The sequence below is a fragment of the Octodon degus genome, unplaced genomic scaffold (assembly GCF_000260255.1).
Source record: "Octodon degus isolate 3935 unplaced genomic scaffold, OctDeg1.0 scaffold00065, whole genome shotgun sequence".
Classification (NCBI taxonomy): domain Eukaryota; kingdom Metazoa; phylum Chordata; class Mammalia; order Rodentia; family Octodontidae; genus Octodon; species Octodon degus.
The window spans coordinates 2140567-2153896 of NW_004524641.1; the positions used below are offsets into that span (position 1 = coordinate 2140567).

The 13330-nt window shown below is 36.2% G+C and overlaps 1 protein-coding gene across 1 annotated transcript in view; it reads left to right on the top strand.

Annotated features, from left to right (window-relative positions):
• Nucleotides 1–13330, top strand: part of Pde11a (phosphodiesterase 11A) — a 535125-nt gene that overhangs the window by 47506 nt on the left and 474289 nt on the right. The gene's annotated exons all lie outside the window — the stretch shown is intronic.

Genomic DNA, 13330 nt, shown 5'->3' on the forward strand with positions numbered 1-13330 from the left:
TTGGGGCCCTAGTGTTTTTTAGTTCTTTATAAATTCTAGAGAGCAGACCTTTGTCTGAGTACTTATTTGTCATGATTTTTTCCAAATTTGTGGGTTGCACAGTTTTCAAATTAAAACCTAAGGTTTATTTTTTTTTCTCTAAGTTCCCATCCCCAATGAATCTATCAGCAAGTAGGGTACAGTCAACTTCTGACATATGTCTACTTATTTTTAACTCTGTTGTTGTATTTTCCTTTTAAAATTTTTTTATTATTATCTAAAAAGAATATAAGATAGTAAAAAAAAAACCCTCAAAACATTAGAAACAATATGGAGCTTAACCAAACAACTCAGTAGGAATTCAACAATGGTTGCTGTATTGCACAATGTTCACTTCAAAGTAGTTGTTCAGATTACCAGAAATAAGTGTACAAAATTGGAAAGAAAAAAAAGTTAAAAGGACCAAAAAAAAAAAAAAAGAAAGAAAAAGAAAAAAAAATTTAACATCAACTGCTTTACTCTGTAGACCAGCAGAAGCCAGGAGTACAATTATCCAAACCATCCTACATACATCCAAAACCATATATTTTTCTCCTTTCCCTCCTTGTCCTGTCCTTTTTTTCATCCCAATTTTTCCTTCCTGTTGAAGGAATTCTTTCCCTTTCATAGTACTTATTGTACCTTTCAGATTTTATTTATTTTCTCAGGTTCTTACACTAGTGAGACAATATGATGTTTGCACATGTGGGTCTGTTTTATTTCACTTAAAAGTATGGTGTCTAGTTGCATCCATTTACCAATGGTATACTCAAATTTATTTATTCTATGACTGAGTAATATTACTTGTATAAAAATATCACGTATTTTTCATTGTCTTTTTCTTAACCCAAGCTATCTCTGCACCTTATGTAGACTACTGAAGTTTCCCACCTGGTAGCTCCTTTACAACCCTGAACCATCCCATCCATTCTTCACAATGTACTTCACTTGTAAGAATGACCTTAGTTTTTAAAATAAAATATTTGAAACATTTAAATAAAAGAGGTTATGCATGTTTATGGAATTTTAACACTGAATTATATATACTTCATATATGCTTTCCATAAATGGGTAGAATATATTTTTATTATATAGAATTTAACTTTTTTAAAATTTTATTTTTAATTAGGTATGATGGCAACTCCTATAATTCCAGCTACTTGGGAAGCTGAGGTGGAAGGATTGCAAGTTTGAGAACAGCCTAGGAAATTTAGAGTCTTGGTCTCAAAACAAAAAAAATAAAGGGCCTAGAAGGTAGCTCAGTGATGGAGCCCCCTGAGTGTGATCTCTATTCCTGAAACAGCAGCAGAAATTTTATAGAATATATTTTCAGTTTAGAGATTCTAGTAGCAGAAAAATGATAATTTAAAAACCTTTATGTAGACAGATTGTTTTAGGATAAGTAAAACAAATATATTGAGGATTAGATCTCAGCTTAAAATTTGAGATATTTTGATACCTTTACAAGGGGGACCTCTTTCCTAAATTTAGCTTTCTTAAAAAAATATTTTAAAGGGCTGGGGCGATGGCTCAGTGGAATAAGCGCTTCCCTGGCAAGCGCAAGGGCCTGAGTTCAATCCCCGATTCCGCCAAAAATATTTTAAAGAGGAAAATTACAAAACCAAATAATAACAAAGACAAGGACTGGCCAGATAGCTCAGCAGACTAAAGTGCCTTTTAGGCAGGCACAAGGACTGTGGTTCAATCCCTGGGGTGCCATACCGGCCCTGACCCCGGGGTGGGCAGAGATGGTGATTGAGACTGGGCATGGTGGCACTGGCCTCTAATCCCAGTGCTTGAGAGGCTGAAAACAGGAGAATCACTATGAGTCTGATCTATGTAGTGAGACCCTGTAAACCCTGTACTAAATACATGGGGGGAAAAAAACCAAAAACCCAAAGACAAAAACAAAGCAACAAGGCCAGCGGTATAGCTCTGCAGATTAAGTGCTTGCTTAGGTAAGTGTAGGGGTCAGGGTTCAATCCCTGGTATCACATGCCATGCTGGCCCTGCCCTGGGTGTGCTGAGCCAGCGATGGAGTCCAGGTGTGGTGACACATGCCTGTAATCCCAACACTAGGGAGGCAGAAATCAGCAGGATTACTACAAGTCCAAGCTGCATGGTGAGACCCTGCACACACACACACACACACACACACACACACACACAACATAAAACAATAAAAATGATACAGAATTTCAAAACAAGAATAGGAAATTAACAGTGCTTGTTATATTACATATTGTTATCAAATTTGTTGCTCAGGTTACCAGATATAGGCATACAAGATCGATCAAACAATTAAACATTAACTCTTCCTTTCAAAAAGCCTTAATTTGTTCCTTGTCCTTTTACTTTTAATTTGTTTTTAAAGAGTATAAAAATAATAGATAAAACATTAGAGATGATAAACATTTTAAAAAACAAGATGAAATGTATTCAACAGTAGGTGTTATATTGCACATTGCTGTCTTCAATGTATTTGTTCAGATTACAGATACTAGCATATAAAATTGGTCACCATAAAAATTTTAACATCAACTGTTACCTTGAAAAAACTGATAGAAATTAGTAGTGCAGTCATCTTAGCTATCCTATGTACATACTTACATGATTTTTCCCCTTCTTTTTTCCCTATCTTTTCTTTCCCTCAACTCATTTGTTTATTCTGTGTGTTCAATTTCTTTACATTTTACTGCATCTATTGTATCTTTTAGATTTTATTCTTTCAGGTTCTTACACTAAGGAGACAATACAATGTTTACACATGTGAGTCTGATTAATTCCACTTAGAAATATAGCCTCTAGTTGCATCCATTTACCTACAAAAGCCTCAAGTTTATATTTATAGATGAGTAATAGTCCATTGTATAAAAATACCGCATATTTTTTAGCCATTGCTCAGGTGATGGAAATTTGGGTTGTTTCCAAGATTTAGCTATTACAAATTGTGCTGCTATAAACATGGATGCACATATATCACTGTGATATGATGTTTTCATTACTTTTGGAAAAATATCCAGAAGAGGAATAGCTAGGTTGAATGGGAGTTCTTATTCTACTTTTCTCAGGAGTCTCCACACTCATTTCCATAGTGGTTGTACCAGTCCACACTCCCATCAACAATGGAGAAGTGTTCTTTTTTCCCCACAGCTTCTCCAGCACTTGTTATTAGTTGATTTCTTTATGATAGGCATTCTTTCTGGAGTGAGATGGAATCTCAGTGTTGTTTTAATTTGCACTTCTTGAATGATCAGTGTTGATGAGCATTTTTGTCATGTGTTTATTTTCCATTTGTATTTCTTCCTCTGAGAAGTATGTATTCATCTCAGATGCCCATTTTTTGGATTGGGTCTTTAAATTTGTTTGTTTTTTTCCCCCCTAATTTTACTGAGAAACAGATAGCAATGACACAGTTTCAAACCAAATTGGTAGGACAGTTTCAATAATTAACACATTGCATACATTCTTCCTAGTGGTTAATTGCTGTACAAGATGCGGACATGATATCCTATTTACAAACGCTATTAGAACAAATCCCTCTATTCATTAAGAGAATGTAACTATATATCCTAACTACTTTGAATACACAAATACAAAATGGACATTCATCTGTATCCCCTTTTTTGCTTAGTTCCATTATTTGAATATTATAGATGTGTTAACTCAGCAAAATATACTGAAAGAGTCCAGTAGTCCATAATAGTATTGGGTCTTCTGCTTCACTGGCAATGTCAGAAATTGTTGACCTGAGTCCCCTACAGCTCAACATAACAGCATGGCTTTACTTCTTATACTTCATTTTTATACTTTTCTGCTGGATGGTTAAGACCAAGATAAAGCAAGACCTATGCAACAAAATTTGTAGCTTTTGGGTCTGATAAGGTCAGTGAAATCCCCTCAGGATTTATCCTGAGATCCTGTACCTCAGACTGTAGATCTTTTGTTAGTGTCAGCCATGTGGATGAGTCACGGCCATTGCTTGGCCAATGTGCTCTCTGTGAAAGCTTGAGAGAATGTTTTCTCTCCATGTGACTCTCCTTAGGCACACTCTACATCATCGATCACTTTCCTCTTTGGCCCCATAATCTCCTTGATCAGAAAATTTGGGACACTACTGAGTTACATGACGTTACAGTACAAGTTCTCATATGTCCTGAGTCTTAATTGTAGGTCTTTAAATTTGGCCTACCTGAATTTTTATGTTCTTTATGTATTCTAGATAGAAGTCCTTTGTCTAAGTGACTGTTGGTTCAGACTTTTTTCTCCCAATTTGTGGGTTGTCTTTTCACTCTGTTGGTGGTTTGTTTTGATGTGCAGAAAGTTCTCAGTAAGATGAGATGGCAGTTGTTGGTTCTTTGAAGTTCTTCTTGTGCAGTTTGATTTTGTTCATGCTGCCTACCCCTATATTTTCAAGATTTCTACCTACTTTCTTTTCTAGTAGATTTAGCGTTTATGTTTTAATATTTAGATCTTTAATACATTTTGACTTTAGTTTAGCGCATAGTGATAGACATGGATCTAATTTTAGTTTTCAGCATATGGAAAGCCAGTTTTTCCAGCACCATTTTTTACAGAGGCTATCTTTCTTCCAGTGAACATGTTTGCCTCTTTGTCAAACCGAAGGTGGCCATGTGTGTTTGTAGTTGTGTCTGCATCTTCTAGTCTGTTCCACTAATCCTCAGATATATTTTTTTAACCAGTAACATACTGATTTTATCACAGTAGCTTTGTAGTATAATTTGAAGTCAAGGATTGTGGTCTCCTGCCTTGCTTTTGTTGGTCAAGATTCCTTTGATATTCTAGGTTTTTGCTGGTTCTAAATGAATTTTAGGAATGTTTTCTCTGTATCTGTGAGCTATGCTGATGGTATTTTGATAGGGATTGCATTATGTCTGTATAACAATTTTGGGAGTGTGGCTCATTATCACAATGTTGGTTCTTCCTATCCAATGGCAAGGAATATCTTTCCATTTTCTGAAATTCTTTTTAACCTCTTTTTTCAGAACATTCTATTTTTCTTTTTTTGTTTTTAATACTTAAAGGGCATTTATTTATTTATTTGCAGTACCAGGGGTTGAACTCAGGACCCTGTGCTTGTGAGGCAGGCACTTATTCTACTGAGCTCTGTCCCAGCTCCTGTATTTTTCATTGTATAGATATTTTACTTGCTTGTTAGATTGATTCCTAAATATTTCTCTTCTCTCTCTCTCTCTCTCTCTCTCTCTCTCTCTCTCGTATTTTAGGGAAGGGTCTACAGGCTGTTTGGGGTCTCACTACTAGATTGGACTTGTAGAGATCCGCCTGTTTACAGCCTCCCAAGAGCTGGAATTACAGGCACTCACCACCATGTCCAGAATCAATTGCCATCTCAGTGTACCCTGGGGGTGGGGCCGGCATGGCAGGCCCAGGGATCAAACTCCCAGCCTCTGCACCTGCTTACATGCAGTTTAATCTGCAGAGCTATTTGGCCAGTCCTAGTATTTCATTTTTTAGATGCTGTTGTAAAGATGTTGTTTCTTTAATTTCTTTCTCAGTGAATTTGTTGTTTGCGGAGAGGAGTGCTATTGATTTTTGGTTGTTGACTTTGTATCCTGCTATGCTACTGAATTTGTTTATTAATTCTAAGAGTTTCTTGGTGGCATATTTTGGTTCTTCCGTGTAAAGTATCATATCTGTATATAATGATAGTTTTCCTTCCTTTCTAATTCTTATTCTTTTTATTTCTCTATCTATCTATCTATCTATCTATCTATCTATCTATCTATCTATCTATCTAGCTAGCTAGCTAGCTAGCTAGCTAGCTATGTACGTATTTGGTTGTTTCAAGGTCTCACTATGCAGCCCTGACTCATGGTGATCCACCTGCTTTCCGCCTCCCCAGCACTGTAATTAAAGTTGTGTACTACCACAACTGGTCTCTGACCTGTTCAACACTTCTGGGGGGCGGGGATGGTGTGTCATGTGGTGCTGGGAATCGAACCAGTCCCTACTCTTGCCTAAGCAGGCACTTTAGTCTGCTGAGCTATCTCGCTGGCCCCTATTTCTCTTTCTTGTCTAATGGTTCTGGCTAATATTTCCAGAACTATATTGAATAGGAGTGGTGATAGTGGACATTCTTGACTTGTACCTGATCTTAGAGTAAAAGATTTCAGTTTTACTCCATTTTGAATGATGTTGGCTTTTGGTTTGTCATAGATGGCATTTATCAGGTTGAGGTATAGGCCATCTATTCCAATTTTCTGTATGTTTTTTTAACATAAATGAGTATTGACCTTTGTCAAAGACTTTTTCTTTGTCTATTGAGATGATCATGTGGTTTTTGTTTTTGGCTTTGTTGATATGGTGTATTACATTTATAGATTTGCATATGGTGAACCATCTGTATATCCCTGGGATGAACCCAACCTGGTCATGGTGTATAATCTTCCTTATGATTTGGATCATTCTCTTTGCTAGTATTTTATTGAGGATTTTTGCATGTGTATTCATTATGGAGATTGGCCTATAGTTCTCATTTGTGGTTGTGTCTTTCTCTGGTTTTGGTATCAGGGTAGTACTTGCCTCCAGAAATGAACTCAGGAAAAATGTTTCCTTCAGTTTCTTTGAAGATTTTGGGGAGTATTGGAATTAAATATTTTCCAAATTTCTTATAGAATTCAGATGTGAATCCCTGAGGACTTGGTCTTTTCTTTGGTGGTAAGTTTATGACTACATTTTCAATTTCATTGACTGATATTCATTCAGAGTATTTACATCTTCATTCAGTTTTATAATTCATACGTATCTAGGAATCTGTCCATTTCTTCTGTGTTGTCCAACTTTTGAGAGTAAAGATCTTCAAAGTAGGTATTGATGATCTTCTAAATTTCAACAAGATCTATAATAATTTCACTCTTCTTATTCCTTATTGCTTACATTTTAGTTTTTTCTTTCCTTTTTTGATGAGGTTTGCTAGGGGTTTATCAATTTTATTTAATCTTGTTTTCTGTGTCTCAATTGTATTGATTTCTACTCTGATCTTTATGATTTCCTCCTTTTTTAGGCCTTTGGGCTTGATTTGTTCTTCTTTTTGTAGAAGCTTGATAGACAGGATTAAGATATTTATTTGTTTTTGTACTTTTTTCTAATGTGTAAACTCACTGCTATAAATTTCCCTCTGAAAACTGCTTTCATTGCATCCCACATATTCCAGTAAATTGTGTTTGAATTTTTGTTGGATTGTAAATATTGTTGAATTTCTTGTTTAATTTCATCTGTGGCCCATTTGTTGCTGAGGAGGGTATTATTTAATTTCCATGCAGTTTGTGGTTTTTGCATTTTTTTGTCATTAATTTCCAGTTTCATTGCATTATGGTCAAATAATATGCATGGTATAGTTTCATTTTTCTTACCTTTATTTAAACATGATTTATGGAGTAGTATGTGGTCTATTTTAGAGAATATCCTATGTGTAAAGAAAAGGGTGTGTATTCAGATGTTGTTGGCTGAAACACTGTATGAATGTCCACTAAGTCCATTTGTTCAAAGGTTTGGTTCATTTCTAACTCTTTCCTGATTTTTTGACTAGTTAATCTATCTTTTTGAGATAATATGGTGTTAAACTCCCCTATTAAGATTCTGTTATTGGTCATTTTATGTCCTTTCAAATTTGTCTATTATAGTTGTGTAGTCCCTTATGACTGTTATCTCTTCCTCTTGAAGTTTCCCCTACCTGGAATGTAGTGACCTTGTTTATCTTGTCTGATCATTCTTGGTTTGAAGTTCACTTTGTCTATGAACAGAATAGCTACCCCTGATTTTTTTCTGACTGCCTGACACATGGAGTATGGTTTCCATCCTTTGACTTTCAGCCTATAAATTTCCTTTTGAGTTAAGTGTGTTTCTTGTATACAGCATATTGTTAGATTTTGATTCACAATCTTCTCTGCCAATCTATTTCTTTTAATTGGTGAACTGAGGCCATTTACATTGGTGGTTATAATTGATAAGTATTGGCTTATCTTAGTCATGTTATTTTCCTGCTGTTGGTTCCCTACTTTTCCTGTGTTTAACTGTTTGCCCTGTTTGGTGGTTTCTTTCTGTTATTGTTCTTGGAATTGTGGTCATTCTGTTCTCTTTCTAGAATATCTTTCAGTACTCTTTGTAGTATTGTTTTGGTGGTCATGAATTTATCATTCAAATATTTTAGTTCCCCGTTAATTTCTTTTATTAATGTTATTGAGAAACAAATAGCAATGAGACAGTTTCAAAACAGGTTAGTAGGACAGTTACAATAATTAATACATTGCATATTGTCTTTTTTTAAAAATTTATTTATTTATTTGTGTGTGTGTGTGCGTGTGTGTGTGGCCAGCTCAGCCCACCAGGGGGCGGGGCTGACTGGCATGTGGTGCTGGGGGATTGAACCGCGGTCCCTCTGTTTTGCCAAGCTTGTTCTAAGTAGGTGCTTTAGACCACTGAGCCATCTCACCAGCCCGCATATTGTCTTTATAGTAGTATTTCATAGTACAAGATAAACACATACTATCCTGTCCAAATACTATTAGTACATATATATATATATATATATATATATATATATATATATATCACTACAAGATGGTCCTTCATTTATATCCCCTTTTTGTTTAGTTTTGTCAGAGATGGGTATTCCATTGTTATTTAAATATTGTAGGTGCTTGAATTCAGCAAAATAATCCAATATAGTCCAGTAGTCCATAATAGTAGTGAGTTATCCATAGGACTGGCAATGTCAGAAGTTGTTGATTTGAGCCTTTTACAGCTCAGCATATTAATATGGCTTTACTTTTTATACCTTGTTTTTATACTTTTCTGCTGGATGTTTAAGACCAAGATAAAGCAAGACCTATGTAACAAGGAATGTAAATTGTCCCAAATTTTCTGATCAAGGATATTATGGGGCCACAGAGGAAAGTGATCAATGATGTATAATGTGCCTAAGGAGAGTCATATAGAGAGAAAACATTCTCTCAGGCTTTCACAGAGAACAAATTGCTCAAGCAATGGCTGTGACTCATCTACATGGCTGACAATGACCAAGAATCTACAAACTATGGTACAGGGTTACAGGGTACGTCCTGGGGGGATTTGACTGATCTTCACTAATTTTGAGAGTTTTGCTGGGCATATCAATCATGGCTGGAAGTTGTTTTCTTTTAGGATTTAAAATACTTCATTCTGAGTTAGTCATATAGATTTTTTTTTCATATTTAATTTATTTTGTATAGGGTTTTGCCATGTAGCTCTTCTTGACTTGATGGTTTGTGTTGAGAAATCAGCTGTGATTTTGATTGACTTTGCTTTAAATGTGTTCTGTTTCTTTTCTCTATCAGCTTTTAGTATGTTGTTTTTGTGCTGAATTTCTGAGATGGTGATTATTATATATCTGGGTGCAGTTTTATTTTGGTTGATGCTATTTGGAGTTCTATATGCCTCACTAACTGTATGTCCTATTCTTTACCCATGTTTGGGAAGTTTTCTGCTAGTACTTCTGCAGATCATCTTTTTATGTCAGGTGTGTTGACTCTTTTTTCACTGACACCATTTAGTCTTTGCTGTTCATCTTGTAGCTGTTGAATTATTATTTCCTGGTTTCTTGTTGATTTTAAGAGATATTTTCTTTCCTGCTCAGTAGTTATGATGATTTCTTCAAGGTCTGAAAGTCAGCCTTAAGTTTCATTCAAACAGTTTTGCCAGCTTTTAAAGAAATTTTTATTTTTCTGTGTATTTCTTTGAATCTGTTTCATGCATTCTATTTTTTTCTCTATTCATTCAGTTTCCATCATTTTTCTATACTTCTCTTTTTTGTCAATGTCTTCTGTAGATATGATCAGCAATTCTTTCATCATAACTATCATTTCTATTTTACCTGAGAGATTATTTCTGATATGATTTCCTCTATACCTATGTGTAGTTGTTTGTTTACTTCATTTGAAATTATTTCAGAGATTTCAGATGTGTGACTTCCAATTTCTTCTATGCTGATGTCTCCTGGATTTGTTCTGGGTCAGCTGGGATCCTGAGATCACATTTTGCTTCTTTGCCTCATCATTTTCTATTTCAGAATGATCTCTTTATTTTGATTTCTGTGTTAATTCTTGTGAAATTTTGATAGTAGGTACTATATCACTACTATCAAAGCCACTCTAGGAGAAGTTTGTTCTTCAGGGTTATTTTCTGTGTGTTGGAGATTCTTGGTTTGTATCTGTCCTGAGATCCTGCATTCTTAGTTAACTGAGAGTAGGAAGTTGGTTTCTGTTTGTCACTGTCTTCCATCTTTTGGTGTAGGGCTTGGGTTAGGTTGTTATCCCTGCATTTCCCAAAATTATTACCCAAGGGAGAACAAGTGGTTAAGATATATATGACATCCTAGCTATAGCAGTACAATTAGTAATAATAATAATAACACCAAACAAACTTTAATAGTTGACATAATTTGGTAACTAAAGCTTTTGTACTTTAGGCTATAGGAGCAAAGACTATCTTTTTTTTTCTTCGTATTTGGTATAGGATCTCATTACACAGCTCAGATTCATAGTGAATCTCCTGTTTTCAGCCTCCCCAGCACTGGGATTATAGGCATGCATCACCATGCCCAGATTCAGTGACTGGTCAGTGCACCTGAGGGTGGGGCCAGCATGGCATGTGGTACAGGGAATCAAACCCTGGTCCCTGAGCTTGCCTAAGCAGGCTCTTAGTCTGCTGAGCTATCTTGCTAGCCCAAAGACTATCATTATATTATAAAACCCATAAATTTTGAGTTTATATGCAGTGTTTCTCCTTGTTAAGAGCAGATTTACCCTGGGTTCCACTTCCCAGTTGCCAGATCCCAGGTACTTCCCATTATATAGCCTGATAGGGTGGGCATCTGGATTCCTCTGGCCAAGCTACTCTCCAGAGTTCTACCTCCTAAATGTAACTTCTTTTTTTTTTTTTTTTTGGTGGAACCAGGGATTGAACTCAGGCCCTTGTACTTGCCAGGGAAGTGCTTATTCCACTGAGCCATCTCCCCGGCCCCTAGTTCTTTATATTCATGTTTTTAAAGCTCTTCTTTCTAGATTTTCAAGCATTTATTTATTTATTTTAGAAATTAGTAATCAGTAAGGTATCGACATTTTCTAATTTTAAAGTTTCCCTTGGACATGTAACCATCAGTAGCTGATATCAGCTAGATAAAAAGTTTTCAAAAGCATTTGCCTGGCAAGTGCAAAGGCCTGAGTTCAGTCCCCAGTTCTGGAAAAAAATTCAAAATTAAATTCTGTCTAATTTTCTGCCATATATCTACTTATGAATTAATAGACTTTCCATTTGTCCTTCATTACCAGAACAATTGTAAGAGATGTTTGGTCATGTATTGTAGTCATAAAGTTGAATCCTCTTTAAGAGATTGGTTAATTAAAAGACAAAAGCCCATTTCTAATGTTTGGTTGAAATTTGAATATTTTCAGAAGCTGGGAGACAATCCTCTTAGTTCATAAGAATATGAAAATTTAGTGTCAAATTTCTTGTGTATAATTGCTTTTAAACCTTCTCTGAAAGATTAAATTACAAAATAATTATGTGATTGGAAATGAAGTTTGTTTCAGTAGTGGAACAGCCAGTTGAATGTCATGACAGACCAGAGAAAAGAGGAGTATGGTTAATTCTTAAGGTATTAATTCAAAAAATTCATAGCTTGCACAGCATAGAAATGGCTTTGCCAGTGCATATGTCATGGTAGTTGAAAAACAAACCCAAGCAGCATTAGAACTGGGCATATCAAAGACCTGCCCTGGCCACTTTCTGCCATGCTTTCCATGGATGAAATCAGGAATAGCATGTCTAAGGCCTTGTGATTTTGGAGAGTGAGAAAAACTATCAGGGAGTAATCTTGTGACTTGGCTCTCAGACCAAGAATCCAAATCAATCTCTGCATGCAAGCCCAGAAGCAGGACAGTGATGACCCTCTTATCATCCAGGGCAGGCGTGCAGCCTTCAGAATGGTGACTTGATGACAGGTGAATAAAGTGTGGGGCTGCATACCATCTTGGGGTGGATGGTTGGTGCTGGAGAAATGTGTGACAGGGGCAAGACTGACAGTGGGTTCCATGTCAACACAGATCAGCCTCCTTGGGAGCCTCCAGAGAACATCTCCAGAGAACCACCATCTCACTCCTTCGTTATTTTTGTAAAGAAGTAAAACTCTATTGTTAAGAGCTGAAGCCTTTTCTATACCTATCTCTGATATTGTTTTCTCCTCAGGTAACCACAGACATAAAGTTAGCATTTATCTCCTGCATGTATTTCTATACTTTTCTCGAATATTTGAACCTATGAATATTTAGTATTGTTTCTAAATATTTACTAATATTAGTAAATATTAGTTAGACAGGGCAGATTTTTAAATTCATTGGCTTGGGAATCTGCTCTGGGATTAGGTAGAACACATGTCAAGGCATTTCTGGATGTTTTGTGGGCCATGGCCTTGAAGCCTGCATCTGGTTGCTTTCCCCTTTGAAGCTCTTCTCCTGTTCTTGCTTCCTGGCCACCATGAGCCAAATAATTTGCTCCACCACATCCTTTAGTATATTTTTGGCTTGTGAGCCAGCCATCCATGGAGTAAATCTCCTAAAAATGTAAGGTGAATTAAGCATCTCCTTATTTAAATTGTGGGTATCAAGTATTGTGTCCCAGTGATGAAAAGCTGATGAATACAGCAGCATTAAGCAATTAGCACTAGACTGCAGCTCATTTGTGGTATTCATTCGTATTGATATGTGTTGCTCTAGTTTATTTAAATTGTAAAGTATGCCAGCAAATCAAGACATCATATTGTACTTATTTATTTTTCTGTGGACTCCTGTTCAAGTGATTTTCTCATTTTTATTTTCATAATCAATGTTGCAGTAGCTTTTATCTCTCTTCTGTAATGTATACAAGTGTGTCCAGGGACTGGTGGGGTTGTTCAGCAGACTAAAGCACCTACTTAGGTAAGTTTAGATAAGTGCAGGGACCGAGGGTCAACCTCTGGCACCACATGCTGCACTAGCCCTGCCCCAAGGGCAGGCTGAGCCAGCCAGAGTCTGGACATGGTGGCATATGCCTATAATCCCAGTGCTGGGGAGGCTGAAAACAGGAGGATCACCATGAGTTGGATCTGCATAGTGAGACCCTGCAACAATCAAATACATTAAAAATAATAATGATAATAATAATAATCAAGTATGTCCAAAAAATGTCAAGAAATGAACAGTGGGGTCTCAGAGCCCTAATAGCTAATGCATATTTTGCATAATGGCAGTACAATCTT